The sequence below is a fragment of the Chiloscyllium punctatum genome, chromosome 36, assembly GCF_047496795.1.
Source record: "Chiloscyllium punctatum isolate Juve2018m chromosome 36, sChiPun1.3, whole genome shotgun sequence".
Lineage (NCBI taxonomy): Eukaryota > Metazoa > Chordata > Chondrichthyes > Orectolobiformes > Hemiscylliidae > Chiloscyllium > Chiloscyllium punctatum.
This window is the reverse complement of record NC_092774.1, coordinates 6,905,045-6,917,885: the sequence shown is the minus strand read 5'-3', so window position 1 is coordinate 6,917,885 and position 12,841 is coordinate 6,905,045.

Genomic DNA, 12,841 nt, shown 5'->3' with positions numbered 1-12,841 from the left:
AAACACATAAATCTTGATACCATCTATCAACTCCTCAGAAAACGAACAGGAAATGACATCACCACAAACCACAGGAACCCCATCCAGGACAAACATATAAATAGAAAGCAGAAGCCAACAGCTTCGCTTCACTTGGAGGTCGCCACTGATGATGTTACCTAGCCAGGTAATGAAACGTCTGGATATCAAACCGACAGCTCAGCGAGCAAACCAACACCCTAAAGGAATATTCCACATGAGAAAGATTACAAATCTATAATTTTAAATGAACAAATGTAAGTGACACAGACCAGTCCAATTATGATTTGAATAGATGTGTTTGGCCAGTGAACATGTTGAAATGTGCTTGTCTTCCCGACAAGAACTAATTTGAATAAGTTGTAGGGATCTATTTGAAAGGAAATCAGATGAAGTGCAGATGAAACGGATGAAATGGTTGCTGACAGCATGAGGGGAAAGTATAAGAAAGATGCCAGTGTTTAAACATGGACATGAGCCTGACGAGAGCATGAGTTTCTTTTTGCTCTTGGTTCTATTTTAAGGAAGCGCTGCGAATTTTGTTTAGTTCACTCGTGCATTTAATAACCGATTTCTGCTTTCTCTTACCTTTTGTTCCAGATTTGAACGAAGCAGATTCTGTAACCCAGCGGCAGATCTCGCTCACACAGACAGAGGGATAACAAATCTCTTTAAACTGCACCTACTGGTAATGATTATTACTTGTTCTGGTACCCGGACAGACGGCGGGAGTTCACAATCCAGAGGCACACGAGCAGTGTTGCTGAAAAGGTGGCGGTTTTCGCTCGGAACTGCTTTTCTGATACAGTCCAGCAGACAGAGAAGTACCGATTCACCATCTCAAAGCTGGTGCTGTCTGACACCGCGGTTTATTACTGTGCAACGAGCCTCACATTGTTGGAAACGAGTGAGTCTTATGCAATGTCTACTGCAGTCTCTGGCGAACAGCTGTTAACTGTTGAGGGCTGTTTATCACAGCGGTTACATCGTAACACTTAGTTACATTCTTATGAGGTAATGCTTGGCGACAATCTGTTGAAAAACACACCAATATCGCTCATACGGAATAATAATTTTGATTATTGAACTGAATATGAGACGGTCCGAATTGGCTCCTGTGTATTTGGGGAGCTGTGGATTTCACTGCTCACTTTCACTGAGAATACAATCTCTGAGACTGGCTTGTCACTAGCTGTATTCATTCAATCTCCGAGGGGGAAAGACTGGAACGTAATCTATCAAATGTATGAAATACCAGGATGTAATATGGACAGCAGTCGGCCAGGTGAGGAGACTCTGAGTTATCGGGCGAACCTGATCGAGCATATCTCAACATTGAAGTACACATTTTAAAGATTTAAAACTCACAATAATATGCATTAGAAAGTGAAGATTTTCGGGATACGATGTAAGTAGCGAAAGTATCAGCAGAAAAGGTTTACAAGTATATCCCGAGTACTAATGAATGTGAGGTAGAAGGAGAGGCTGGATAGGCTGATACACTTTTCCCCTGGAAGGTAGATGGCGGAAAGGCGAACATTTAGAGGTTTGTAAAATCATGAGGGACGTGTATAAGCTGAAAATCAAACTTCTTTTCGCCTGGGTAGACGAGTTCAACCTGCAGTACATACTTTTAAGCTGAGAGAGGAACGATTTGAGGGGACCTGAGGGGCAGCGTTTTCATACAAAGGGTGATGTGCACATGGAAATAATAGTCAAAAAAGTGGTAGATGCAGGTGCACTCACAAAATCTCAAAGATATTTAGGCAGCCACATGAATAGGAAAGATTTCGAAGAGTGTGGACCAAACTCTGATGAACGTGAAGACATCAGTTTCAGAAAGATGTTTGGTTATGGATGACTTTGACCGAATGACTTGTATCTTTGCTGCATAACTTCATGACTGATCTGTAAGAATAGGCATTCTGTGTTCTTGCAATACTTGGTTAGAAAATCGAATCAATCAAAGCATCTAATTGAAAAAAATATGAAAGTATTCATGTTATCGAATATCAGTAGAGGTTTTAGAAATTTGAACTCATAGGTTCAGGCGTCTTATGAGAAAATTGTATTTTTTTTTAATCCATCCCACGGTGCAATCCTGCTGCTTTGAAATATTCATTGCTGATTGAAAAACAAAATCAGGTCAGATATTTTGGGAAACTTTCTTGTTGCAAAGGTTTTAATCGATATAACCAGAAAGGAGACATTCCCTAATCAACTGCATGGATTGTCAGAATGTATTCGATATAAGAGGCAGAGGAAACCTGCCCCAATGGTGGACTGTTTACTCTTATATTATGAAATATTTGGATATATTTTAATTTTGTGGTTTTGTTCGAATAATATTCTGGAAGTAAATGTTTCTCTGCAAGCTTATGCCGACGCCCCTTTCCTTCTCTCTGCGCACCTACCATTCAGTGCGGCTTCGTTGCATTGTGGCAGAGTTTTTGTACGAGGCTCCCTCTGGGTCCTGTCACTGTGTCTTTCAGTCCGCAGTAATACACCGCGCTGTCAGACAGCTGCAGCTCACCAATGGTGAAATTGCCTTCGCTGTTCGAAGTGTCCAGAGACGATGAAAATCGAGTCCCCACTCCGTCTGCTCTGAAAGGATCTCCATAGTTAGGGATGTATATCAAGAACGTGAGAGCTTTTCCGTGGTACTGACGATACAGCTGTAAGGAATATGACGTCGATTTGGTTGAGTATCTGAAATTAATGGTCACTGAGTTTCCTTCGAATACTTTTGTTGCAGTCAGCTCTTGTGAAATCCAGTCTGCACAATTAACACCTGAAGCAAAATTGAAAAGCAACAAAAATTAAGCTTCACATTCACTTGTTAACCAAATAATGTCAACAAGATGCGAAAATACATCGCACATACAGAGGAAACAGTAGTTACATGGAAGGTCACCATGTATTGACATTATCAATTATCAGCAACATTTTCAACTTCTTGTACATACCAGTTAAGAATGCTGCACATGTCATCAATGCATAAAATGTAATACGCAACATGTTTGCCAAGCAAATTGTAAGTTTGAACAGTGGGAACTGGAACTGAATTATCTCTGCTCTGTGGGGGGATTGAACTGAAGGTAAGGGACTTTAACAGTTGATATTCTGTCATATCCGGTCTTACTGCCGACTGGTTCTTTCACATAAGCGTCGCCAGGCAGCATCCAATAAGCTCAAGGCATTTCGTTCTCCTGTCTTGATGTCAGGGAGCTGTTCAGCAACACTTCGAATGTGCTCCACGACTTAAGTAGACCATGATTCGCCACCAAGCATTCATTGCGCAGCATAAATCCCAAATATATATTTTTCCTCGAAGACACAGTAACCTATCAAAATCATTGAGAAAGAAATTCAAAGACAGTGCAATGGTTCCTCTTCTGATGTACTGAATATAAGTAAAATAGGTAATTAATCTAATTATGGGCCTTTTACCGGAGACAGTCTTTAATCTCAATCATTGATGTGTGATAGCTTATCGTAACAGTGCCCTAGCTCACCATTAAGAGTGTTGCATGCCAAGTACGAACAACACTTAAAACCAAACTAAGGAGGGATTTAGAGAAGAACACAAAAATGAAGTTCAGAAGGAAATCATTCACAACAGTTGATCTTTGTAGTTTGCATTTGAATGTAATAAGACCTTACAATAGTGCTCATAGATCAGTTTGCGTGTGTGCATTGGGGGTGGGGTAGAGTATGATTGCTTTGTCGGTTTTTGTCCAGAGTTCCAGTGACTTCCTGTCAGTTTGGGGTCAGCACACAGTAATATACAGCAGCGTAAAAGACACGAGCAGAAGCGATCTTTAAAGAACATGCTTTGTTTTCTTTTTCAAGAGTAGCAGAAATCCTGTGTGAGCAATCTGGAGACCGATCGCCCTGTTCATTGTCGAAACTTCTCAGTAAATATCTCGGAGTTACCACAGGAAAGGGAATGGACAATTTGGCTGATGATGTACTGTATTTTGTTGGGTAAAGATATTTCAGTACCGAGCCTGACCTTCCTGAAACGTAGATTCCAGGAAAGCGAATCTAGGCAACACCTTCCTCTAAAAAAGTATAAGGTGTCAAACATCAGCCATGCAACTGATGAAATGCATTTTGACCTAATTAACTCAGACTAACCAGTTAGCACAGCGATTATCATCAGCAGCAAGACATATATGGAATACGTGGCATAATGCTCGACAGTAAACCATTCACTTCTTGATTTATGTTGACGTGACTGAGCCCAGATCAAAAATAGGCTCAATTCCGGAGCAATTGAGGATTCTTTTCCTTGTTCCGATTGACTGGTTTTTCTTACCTCAACAATATATGACTCGAAGTTAGTTCATGGTGAATTGCAGTTGAATGTCTCCAGTCATTTACCTGATATCGTTATGGTTTTCTCACCCCCTTGTTCCGTCTCAAACTTTCAGACATTATGTTTCTTTCTTGGTTTATTTCAATTTCATTTCAAGCTTAATGGCTACGTACTCAAGGAAGCAAATAGCTCTCTGTAGGTAAACTGAAACATGAAGTAATGCACAATTTATTAAATACTCAGGTCTAAGTCAACGTCTGCAGCAAAGGTGCTCAATTAAGCATTACAGTGAAAAGACCAGGAAGGAAATGAAAATTCGTCATGCACCTCCAAACTGTGGAGTCTTACACATGGAGCCACCTTGCTGTGGAAAGTTCATAACTTCTACCAGTCTCTACTGTGACCCCAGAAGTTTGAAATCCAATGATCCAAGTCATGCTTTTGAATTACATCACTTTCAAAAGATTGCAGATTTTTGATGGAACATGATCCAGACGTTTTAGAAATTAAAAAAAAAGCTTACTCACACCTGAGTTCTATAGAAGTCGGAAAGGCGCATTAGTATGTCATTCATCCCTTTGACCCTGCTTCACCAGTTCAGAATATCACAGCTGCTCTGATTGTGGCCTCAGCTCTTCTTCCGTGTCTGGTCCCAGAATACATTTCTCCCTCATAAATCAATTTTCAGTGTAATTCCACCTGGAATACATTCAATGGCCCAAACAGCACTTTTATGACAAATATGAATTCCAAAGAGAAACGACGCTCTAACGGAGAAGTAAAACATGTCATCATCTCCATTTTAGTGGCGGTGTGGAAATTTTAAAAGGATTGCCTCATATTTCCATTGTCGGCAAGAAGTAATTTCATCTACTCTACATCCAAAGGTTTTTAACCACTTAGGATATTTCATGTTCGACACTAAACCCCGCCTATGAATCTCATTGTTTTTCCAATGCGTTTGTATTTTTCTCTCCTGGTGCCCTTGATTGTCAGCCTGACACAGTTTTTGTGCAGGGCACTAGGCACTCCCATTCACTGTGGGTCGAAATGCACAGTAATACACGGCACTGTCTGTCAGCTTCACGTTTTTCACTGATAAGTGGAAAGTGCCTTTGTCCCGGTTGAGATTTCCATGGAAGCGTTCAAAACCGTGAACGGTCTCATTATATCCAAAACTATCGGCTCTGAGCAGATATCGAGGAGCTTCCTGTGAATACTGGTAGTACCAGAACATGCCGTAGCTTGTAGTTGCAGCAGATACCGAGTAATTACAGGTTATTGCTGAGTCTTCACCCGTTAATGCTTCGACTCGTTGTTGTGACTGGAACACTGAGTCTGCATTACTCAACTCTGAAATTAAAAAGTGGACACACAGTGGGTTAGAGACAGAATGGGAAAGGGCTAATCCCCTGCAGATTGAATGTGTACAATGTGTATTTGGGCATGTCGTCTGTAGATTCAGCTGAACAAACCTGTGAATAAGAGAATACCCAGAGCCAGGCAGAGTTTTAATCCCATTCTTCCCATCTGATCTCCCGAAGCTGAGACACTAATCACTCTCCGTACCATATCTGGAAGTGGAGAAATTGAAACAGCCGGGGATGTGGTGTGTTGGATTAGCCTTTATCACCCCGCCCATTTTCATTTTTCTCGAACAACCACATGACGGGAAATAATGATCTTCAACAAATAATCATAGAGTGCCCTCCTGTGGCCAGCAGCCAACCTTTGGTAAACACTCAGATACAGTCATGACCAAGTGACAGATACATATCGACGCATTCATGCATGCAGCCACAAATATAAAACAAGGCACGAACATCAAATGTGCTATCGAATTTTATAAGGTGGTAAAGGAAACTTTTACCTGAGCAGTATATCAGTGCTAGTCAGTACCTCATGTTCAATGAATGTCTCCTTGGAAAAACTGAGTACTTTTTTCAAATTGAATTCATCAGAGAGTTTCAGCCCCATCCCCACTCGCTCACGTTTGCGAGAGTCCCTTTATACCATATTCTCTCAAATACCTTCCTGATGTGCAGGAAAACAATTTTCACACCGTGTCTGTTATTTTTGTACGTTTGGACAAAGGATGCAATAGGTTAAGGAGCCGAGTGGACCTGGTGGAAGGCACTTGAGCATCATCTTCATGGCCAGCAGAGCCCACAAGACTTTCGGATGTATTGAGAATCGACAAGACACCGGCAGAGCATCTATTATCTTGCCCTTCGCAATTTCATGCAGATTTCCACTACGGGTTAAACTATACCAGATGTTTCCTCCACGTGCGGGTTTCAGATGTTATTAATCTTTTGAACTCACATCCTGAACAACCGTCAGACGCTGTGTATTTGAACCTTTACAAGGCTCAAGTAGATAGGTTATTGATAAACAAGATTGTGAAAGGTCTGAGAGGTTAAATTGGAATGCGATGTCTGGTTGCAGTCAGAACGGTCATGATTTTATTTATAAGTGAAGCACACGCTACGTGTCACGTAGTCTAATCCTGGTCCTTGTTCCAATGTTCCCTCATTCGTATTACAAACAGACTCCGCACAGTTATGCACCATGGTGTCAGACAGCCAGGGCGCCGAGTTTGTAAATCAGTACATTGGATGATATTCCCAATTATCAATTGGTCTGATCCGTGGTGGTGTTCTTTTAATTTAAACTGCAACACAGATAAACGAAGGCCCGATTGCAGGTCACAGGCAAAAGAGGTATCATGAGGACACACCCCACAACGTCCTAAAAATCTATTCCTTCTGATTGACCAGTTAATTCGCATGAAATAAATGTAAACTCTGATTGCTATAAATCTTTGTTGTTAGTTGCGAAGTAATTAATTTTGATAATGATAACGTTAGTTAGTCATCTTTGAAGATTTTATATCACGTGATAAAGTAGCATAGCAGGTGATAAATGATAAACAAAATGAATATTTTAACACTAACCAAGCTTATGGTAGGCAATGGACAGCCGATTGCTCGCACATCTAAGCAATAATTGAATACAATGGCGTTTATTTTTGTGTAGGGATTCTGCTACATCTTGAATTCACTGTGAGATGCACAGCACAGGATTAGACGAGAGTCAGAAGTAAGATTATTGTTGATTGTCAGTTTGGTCGTGTTGACACTGCTCTCAAACGTTGACGAGAAACATTCAGTGACGTTTGGATTTCTTTTTATAATCCTTCCTAAAATATGAATAACATTCCTTAGAGGTTGTCTAAGATGAAGACATTTTCAGTACATCTACGTTTGATCACAACTTTTTTTTGAAGCTGCAGGTTACTGCGACCATTCTTCCAACTTGAACCATCATTTCAGGGACCAGAAGTTCCAAAGTTGCTTGATGGTTCCACTCAAAGCGAAAACCACGTCCAATAATCATCATGGTCGTCACCATTTACTACATTCATATCCAACCTGCAACAATACTTTCGTCACAACACTCGAAGAGAATGGATATATGCTGGAAAGGAGATACTTACTGGGAAATAATAAAATGATCAGGAGCAGAAAAAGAAGCTTCTGCATATTGCGGTGTGATTCCAGAGTGCAGTCCAAATTGCCCATTGTCAGAACAAAAGTACATTCGATCACCCAATTCATGTCTAATCCAATGAATGACAAACTGAGTTGGCAATGTGGCCAGACCGAGGACAGCAAAGGGAAGCTGAAGAAGAGACTGGCGACGTTTTGCTGCTCGACTATTAGCTGAGAGAATGTGCTATATGCGTGACTGTGGCGTCCTCTTGTGTTGTCTCTGTGCAAATTATGCTGCACGACAAAGCATGAAGTATTGTTGAATATCGTTATCTGTAGAGTAACTGAGAGAAGATATATGATATTTTTGGAGATTGTGGAAGCAATTGTGTTTTCTGCTCACTATTTTCAACTATTTTATGCTTATTTCTCCAGTCGCCTTTTTTGTGATCCTTTTGCATTTTCTCCTTATTGGTGTGCGTTGCTTGCTTACCTTCGGATCCCTCAGTTTGTGATTTCTCAGTCTATGTATTTCAGGTTGAATCTAAATCTCTATTTCTGTTTTCTTTTTCTTTCTCTCTATCTGTCAGCGACTGGATCTGTGCCCTTTCAAACCCCTGTGATTTTTATTTGGAGAGACCGTTGATGGTTTCAGGACGTACCGAAGAGAGTTGGCTGATAATGTCCGTCACTTGGTCATCTCTCAATTGGTACCTTTCTTCATACAGTCAAATGCATATTGCAATGTAAATCAAAATAAAATTCATGATCTGAATTAGATTTGTGCGATGAAAACTAAAAGGGCGATGCTCAAGGTGATGGCCATGTTCCTCAAAAGACTTACGTTTCAATCATCTTCCTGTACAATAGTATTCAGATTAGAATTTGCCGCTCCCTTAATTTAATCGAGTGAAAATATCAATCCACTGTCTTTTCTGTTTAGCCATGTGGAAATACGTTGGTAAGCACAACACAGCTTTCTGAAGATGACATTATTAAGACACGTACTTCATTAAGTACGTACTTCATTCATTTCATTTTGTGCTTAATTTCTTGTTTTATTGTTCTCTAAAAGCACTTAGTAGTGAGATACACCTTTTATACTTGCGTGTTATTTGTAGCTTGTCTACAATATTTTTGCTTATCCGTTTGCCTTGTAAAATTACTCATTTCGTCTTTATTTCTGACTATAAAGATGTCAACACTTCGTAATTGCTGTGTAATTATAATCTCTGCATGCTGAGGAAAAATGGCATCAACAACTTCGAAAATGACATCTTGATTGAGCGACAATTTCTGGTTTTGTTTATGAGATCTTAATTCTGGAATTTAGTATTGATGGCTTGTGATTGATGCATGCATCGGAAGAGATTGATGTTTACATTGTTAGATGTAGCATCGAAGAGCCTGGAATTACTATATGAAAATTTTGACGACATTTTTTGTGAATTGAGTTCTCTATTGTGCAAACAATAACAGCAATGAAACAGTGGCAGCAAAATTCCCAGTAATGCAAGCGGGTCAAAATGGCAGCAGCAAACGGATGGTGTGGCCGGAATAACTGCCGACTCAAAGCTTAATGAATTATTGTGATGGCTCCCAGATGTGCTTGGAGTACATGGATTAGAAAGAACGAAGGTTAAACCTCGAGGTCTGTGTCCACCCTGCACGTGCTTACTGTTCAATTGATTGCAAAGGTGCTTGGAGAAATCGGAATACCGAAAAATTTCGTTTGGAGTGAGGCACATCGAACTCCTCTATGTTTTTGAAAGACTTTTCGATTTCTTCTAACCCTAACTGCAGCCTGATGCTAGGACATTCACTGCCATATACCCTCTGGCATGTTTCTGATCATATTGGTGGTTGTGTTGGAAAGTAAGAAAATTTTAATCAATGTTGTCATGCGCACTTATACTTAGGTTCCTCGAAAACCTAGTTATTTTAATCGTATTTGATGAAGTTAGCCATCAGTCCTAAATATATATGAATGCATTTCTGCATGGGTTATTTACGCTGTATTGCTGATAGATGTAGATTTAGTCTCATTACAATTAGTGGCCCGCTCACCTGCTTTTACAAGTGGAAAATGTGTGGATGGAGCCTTGCATATTCATATCAGACAAGGGTGCCAACTAAATGGAGGACAGTATAGGATTTCTCCTGCTACTGCAGTGATTCTGCTCAATAATGAAGTGCATCTCTCGGTAACAAACACAGACTGCAAAGACATTGATACAGCCTCACTATTAGTTGCAGTTTAAACTTCTGTAGATATAGAGGAATGTCATAGAAATACATATAATATGCATATCCAATGTCTATCAGAACGAGCCAACGCACTATGACGGAGGGAAGAGTAAGTAATTCTAGGTAGTATTCACTGAAATGATGGTAGGTCCTTTTCACATACTGTCACTTCCTGTAAAATAATTGACTGAAGGATCAGGCCAGTGAAGTTAATGAATAGCTAACTGAGACATAAACTTATAGCGAAAACACAAGCGAAAATACAGAAACAGATTTACTGGCCTGGACTACACAACGATGTAGTTGAATTTTTCCTAGGCGTGTCATAAATGTCAGATAATTGAAAAACCACAGCTTGGAATAAAACCCGCACGTTTAATACCTATTTGTTCATTTGAGGAACCTTTTAAATAAATATTTCTATTGAAAATATTTTTAAAAACTTTTACAAAACATTTCCTATTACCAGTGTCTTTTTTGATTGTGCGGGTCCCCTACCTAAGACAAAATGTGGGAATCAGTATTTGCTCACGATAATGCATGTGTCGGCTAGATTCCCGAGGGTGTTCCAGTATGCAATATCATATGTAAAAGTATTGGAAAGGAACTACTCAAATTTTTCATGGGTTGCAGACTACCGACAGAAATACAATCAGATCACGGATAAAACATCACATCAAAATTATGTAAGGAAGTTATGGACAATTTAGGGAGAAAACAATTTAGATCTACTGCGTAACATCCAGAATAACAGATAGTATCTCGATGATTGGGATAACAAAATTCCGTTTGTGCATTTTGCGATCGGAGATGCACGGGTTGCATCCTCCAAATTCAGTCCATTTGAATTAGATTTTGACAATGAAGTGAGAGGACAGTTAAAATTTATTAAACGGAAATTGGGATATCAGGATTCGGCTTTTGTATCAACTTTTACAGAATGATTAAATAGAGCTGGGAATTGGCTGGACAGCTGTCTATAGTATAACAGCATACAAGGAATAAGGCAAGAAATTTTTAAAATTGGAATTTTTTTTATCGGGGATAAGATTTTAGTGTTGCTTCCAGTGAAGGACAACATTTAAAATTAAGGTTTTGTGGCACTTATCAAATCGAAAGGAAATTGAGTGAGGTGAATTACTTGATAAGGACTCCAGACAGAAAGAAATCTCACAAAGTGTGTCATGTGACTATGATCATTAATTATTTTGACAGGAATGGAAACCAAGAGGAGAATGTTTTACTGATTACAACACAGAGGAAATAACCAACTTCAAGGATTCTGAATTGGACATTCCTCAAATTAAATTGGCTAATGAGACAGTTGTAAAAAATTGGGATACATTATTGGGTTAACATTCCAGGGATAATCTGAAATTATCAGACTGAGTTGATTCTATCACATTGAGAGATAAGGGGAATTAAGCTGGGAAATACTAATCTAATCATGCATCATGTCAAATTAGGAGATGTTGTTCCGTTTATGAAGCATTCTTTTGGCATAACCTTCTAAAATTAGCGCAGGTTCAAAAGGAGATTAAACGCATGCTCCAAGACATAATCGAAGTCTTTTACAGTGACTGGAGCTCACACATAGCAATGGAGCCAAAACCAAACGGTAATCAACGGTTATGTGTGGACTATCACAATGTCAATGCAGTTACAAAGACTGATGCATATTCGATTCTGGGATTGGAAGAGTGTGTTGGGATAGTGGGACAAGCAACTTATATTTCTATGATGGACTTGCTTGAAGGATACTGGAGGCACCTTTATCAGAAAGAGCAAATGCATGCTCGACTTCTGTCTTTCCGAAAGGAGTGAAGGAGTTTAAAGTCATGCCACTTGACAAGAAAAATGCACCAGCCACATTTCAGAGACGAACCAGTAATTTCATTGCAGAGTTACCCAACTGTGTTATATATATCGATGATCTGGTGATTGTTAGTCATAGTTAAGTATGACAAAGAAGGGACATTTACAACATTTATCAGGCTTGTGCGATCGACTTTGGAAGACAGGTTTGGTAATAAACCTGGAGAAAAATGAATTTGGTAAAGCCCAAGTCACCTTCAAGAGCCATGTTATTGAACACGGATAAGTGGCCCCATGGGATGGAAGAGCAAAGGAAATTGGGGAGGTGCCCATGTGATCGGAAGAAGAGCAGTACTACGGGTCCTGGATTGAGAGAATGCCATCGAAAATGTGTACCAAATTTTAGCAGTGTGGCTGCTCCATTCACTGAATTGGTAAAGAAAGGCAAGAAGTTTCAGTGGGCAGTGGAGTGTCAGAAGCCATTTGACAGCCTGAAAGCTGTGTTAAAAACTGCCCTGGTATTAGCCAAACTTAATTACACAAAGTGATTCAAGGTGACTGTCGAACAAGTGACGTGGATGTTGTTGCTGTGCTGTTGCAAGAAGACGACGAGAAGATAGAATGACCTATCCGGTATTCCTCCAGGAGGTTGAACGTTCTTCAGCAAAAATATTCGATGGTTGAGAAAGAGACGTGGAACTTGTTGTTAGCATGACAACATTTCAGTGTTTCAGTTCTCTGTTAGGCAACTGAGACAATTGTGTAGGCTGATAAACACCCATTAATTTCTGTGGAAAACTGTAAGAGCAAAACCACCAGACTGCTCCGATCGACCTTGTTGTTACAGCCGTTCAATCTGAAAATCATGCATGTGATTAGACAAGAAAACATGATTGCCAACGTATTGTCAAGACACGATTGAGAAACGGAGGCATCCGGTGGCAGA